This window comes from Gossypium arboreum, chromosome 1 (assembly GCF_025698485.1).
Source record: "Gossypium arboreum isolate Shixiya-1 chromosome 1, ASM2569848v2, whole genome shotgun sequence".
NCBI lineage: Eukaryota > Viridiplantae > Streptophyta > Magnoliopsida > Malvales > Malvaceae > Gossypium > Gossypium arboreum.
Window position 1 is genome coordinate 116,298,393 of NC_069070.1, and position 4,451 is coordinate 116,302,843.

Consider the following 4,451-nt stretch of genomic DNA (forward strand, 5'->3'; position numbering starts at 1 on the left):
TTCACTTAAAAACACGCTGATCCTGAGGCGGGTCGGGTCGGATCCAGGTCGACCAAGGCAAAACGACGTCGTTTTGGGTGTTTAAGGCCAACCCCAAAACGACGTCGTTTTAAGGGCCTATATAAGTTAGATTTTTTTTAAAAATTTTCATTCTCTCATATGTTTTAAAAAAAACTCATCTTTTCTTCTTTTTTTCTCTGCAGGGGGTTTTGCTCCGGTGAGAGGTCCGGCCCCTCGCCACCGCACCGCACACGGTGGCCAAAAAATAAAGAAGGTATTTTTTTTTTGTTTTTATATATATCTATGTATATATATTGTTTTTTTGTTTAAAAAAAGAAAAAAATGTAGGAAATATGTATATATATTCAAAAGAAAAATAAAGGGAAAAGTAAACTGAAAAAATCACGACCTTTTTCACGATGGATTTGTTTTCGATCTCCTTGCTTGTTGTTTTTCTTTCGTATTTGGATATTGTTTTTCTTTAAAATCTAATGCTTTTTGTATTGATCAATATTGCCCCCCCGTTACAAAATGTTCTTGGCTTGGCTTTTTTAAAGCCATATACATATATTTCTTATTGTTTTTCTATTGTTGTTTGCATGTTTCTCTTGCAGGAGCAGTTGGGGCAGTGGAGCAGGTGGTGGCTGGCAGAGGTGATGGCTGTGGTGGAAGATAAGCTAGGGTTTCAGCTTTTTTGAAACCCTAGTTTGACTAATGGGTTTAGATTTAGGCCATTTGGGCTTGTTTTGTTATTTGGGTTGTTTATTTTATGGGGCTCGGGCAGAAATGGACTTGTACAACAAGAATAAAAAGAAGAAGAAAGGTGACAAAAATAAAGGAGTATTAGTACTTTTTAAAACAAAAGAAAGGCAACCTATATGTTATAACCACAACTTTTTTCCATTTATCGAAAAACCATAATTTTTTTACACAAAAATCTAAAATTAATTCTAAAAAAGATTGTAACAGGCTCATTTCTCCCAGGCCCATACAAGAACCAAAAAACCAAAATATAAAAATAGTAAAAATAAAATAAGGTCCAATGTCCATTTACATTCATTAGCCCAAATCCCTAACAAAATTAACAGCCAATACCCAAAACCCGAAACCCCCAGCTCAATTAATAAATAAACCAAATCCTAGCCCACTCCTAAAATAGCCCAGATGGCCCGAACTTCGGCACCAGGAGCTGAAACCCTAGGACCAAGTTGCACCGCAGCCTCGCATGGAATCGGTCTCCACATGCGCCACCACCTCTAGCTAGCTCCTCCTGCAACAGATTAACAAACAAAAACAACAAACAAGCCATGGACAGCAAATAACAACAAATTACAGCAAGGAAATTTGTATTTGTTATTTATTTTATTTTTCTTTTTTGGCTATAAAGACCGAATGAAACGATGTAAATGGGATCTTCTTTTTTCACAGAAATACATTACGAATACTAAATAGAAAATCAAGGAGCAACAAGAGAGAAGATCGTTTTTTAAGGTGATTTCAAATTTTGTTCTTCTTTTCCGATCATCCTCTTCTTTTTTTGTGTGTGTTTCTATATATTCTTTTGTGTATACAAATAGAAGGAGAAATCGAAGGGCTTACCTTTGCGAACGCGCCATCGAAGTCCCTATTTCCTCCGTCGAGATCGGAGTTGTAGAGGGGACTTTGGGGGTTGAAATTGGCAGCATATCCTAATAGGTCGAATGGCCTCTGTTGTACAATGGCTAAGTGACCTGATTTTTTTAGGTTTTCTTTTCTTTAAATACAACATAAAACGACGTCGTTTAAGGACTGATTTAGTGGCCTTAAAATGACGTCGCATGGCATGACCCAACGATCCATTTTTGACCCGATTCGGTGCCCTCAGGATCCGCGTGTTTGCTGCGGTAAAGGGAAATTTGTGCGTTTGGTCCCTTCCTTTCCCACTAGTGTCTGATTAAGCTTGTTCCAGATTTCTTTGTTTTTTTTAATTATTCCCCAAAATTTGTGCATTGTTTTAATTTAGCCCGCATCTAAACGTTGCGTTTAGAAACTTGGTATAATTGCGCTTTTAATCCCCTGTTGTTTATACGCATTATTTTTTAATCCTTAATTTTGTTTATTTGCTTTATTTTTTTGTAAATTGTCCTTTTGGTTTTATTTTTATTTCGATTGAGTATTTTTCTATTACAGTTTAAGTTTTTTATTCTTTGTAATTCTTTTATTTTTAAAATCTATTTGTTATCTATCTTTCAACATAATATCTTAGATTGTTTTATTAATTTTGCCTGATCCCAATTTGTTATTTTATACTTCCATTATATATATATTTTTACAATTTATTTATTTAAAATTTTCTTTTATATGTATATAGTTCTATGTTTAAAGATTTATATGAAATTTAACCCAATACTATTATATATACATATACATAACTTATATTAAATTATTTTTTATTCTAAGTATATATTATCGATTTCCTATTATTCTATGTAAATATTTTCTTTTAAATCTTCATATATATATATATATATATATATATATATATATATATATATATATTCTTTTAAATTTATTTATGTATAATTTGTTTGTTTATGTATATTTTATTTATGTTAAAATATTAGCATCTTTGTATATACCTTGTTTACATTAAATTTCCATTTCATATATATCATCATTTTTAAACCAATATGTTTCATTTTAAAATATTTTGTATATTGTCTATTTCAGGTTTTTTCCTACATAATATCTATTTTTAATAATCATTCATGAATTATTAATTTCACTATTTTGTATATGTAAACTATTTCAAACCCTAGCATGAGTTATTCATTTGTAAATTTTTCATCTAATTTTCAATTTTTTTTGTATTATATTGGCTCTTAGTGTCCATATTGTTTTGTATATTATGTGTGGCATACTAATTTTCATATTATTTTATATATTATTGTTGTATGTTGTTTATTAGTCTTTTGTATTGTTATTTCAATTGTTATTCATTTATGTTTGAAAATTTGTTATATTTATTTCTAATTTACTTCTTTGATTAGTCATATCTTTAACTTTCATTATTTTGATTATTAACGATGGATGTGAGCTCATTGTTATTGTATGTTCGTAAATTTGTTCTTTTCTTTTCATGACTATAATATTTTCACTCATTAGAAGGATATATTACTCGTGTATATTGTTCAATGTTCGTAATTTTGCCTTTTGTTTATTTTCACTTTTTGTTTTAAAGTTAATTATTCCCTTTTTATTTCAAGTAAAATTAAGGAACTTTGAGATAGTTTACAATGGTTTATTTAAAAAAAAAATTCAAATAAGGCAATGTTCAATATTTGAAAATTCGAAGAATCGTGCCCTACCGTGCTGGGTTTTGATTTTTCGTTGGACTAAATATCTGGATATCCTTTTATAATTTTTAACCTAAGAGCTTTTGGGAGTCAAAAATCAATTGTGTTTTCAAAGGTATGAAGAATCGTGTCCAATCGTGCTGGATGTGATGCTGCATACCTTTGAAACGAGAGGATTTTGATGACCAACTTGACCACTCAAATGTTTTAAAAAGGAACCAAACTTCAAAAATCCTTTCAAAAATCTTAGATATGAGGACATCACTTAATCAATCTGGTACCAATTTTTGGGCGTAGTGAGGGTGCTAACCCTTCCTCATACGCCACTGGCTCCCGAACCCATTTTTGAATTTGCGTAGACCAAAATTGATTTAAAATGTTTTATTAGGTGATCCAATCACACCTAAACAAAAAGACTGGTGGCGACTCCACATTTGGTTTTAAAAAAGTCGATCCTAGTTTTTCCTTCTAAAAAATGGTTTCGACAAAGATAAAGTAGAGGAAATTAAAAAAAAAAATAGTTTTTCCCGTAAAATTCAGAATTTTCTTATAAAAATCCAAATAATTTTCTACAAAACCTTGTATCTTTCCCTCTTACTGAAAAAGCTAAAAGTAATTCTAAAAAAAGAAAAGAAAGTGATAAATTAGTTTTTCTTGTAAAAACTTAAGCTCTTCCTATAAAAATTCAGATAATTCTCTGCAAAACTTTCCTTTTATTAAGAAAAAATTGAAATTAATTCTAAAAATAATAATAATAGAAATTTAAAAGATAAAATGATTTTTCTAACCTAAATTTTCTCTTGTAAAAAGTAAAACCCAAATTTTTTCCTTGTTGAAAAATAAAATAAGATAAATTCTTTAAAAGAAAATTATAAAAAAAAGTTAAAAAATAAAATGAGTGACCAAAATAAAAATTTATTTACGTTGACTAAAATAAATTTATGTAATGATAAATTAATAAGAATGACTAAAATAATAAAAATATGTTTATTTTCAATACTAAAATGAAAAGTTGTGGAATTTTTCAGATTGGTACCTCGCTGACTAATCACTTTTAACATATTAAGTTATGATTGATGTCTTAAATTTCAAATTATTGGCCCATCTTCACTTTTA

General features: G+C 29.5%; 1 long non-coding RNA gene across 1 annotated transcript; it reads right to left on the reverse strand.

Annotated features, from left to right (window-relative positions):
• Positions 1 to 879: 879 nt before the first annotated feature.
• Positions 880 to 1,726, reverse strand: LOC128289357 (uncharacterized). The gene is made up of 2 exons (XR_008278973.1): positions 1,600 to 1,726; positions 880 to 1,270 (listed from the first exon to the last, which is right to left on the reverse strand). It is a non-coding gene; the product is annotated as an uncharacterized LOC128289357 (long non-coding RNA).
• Between the last annotated feature and the right edge of the window lie 2,725 nt (positions 1,727 to 4,451).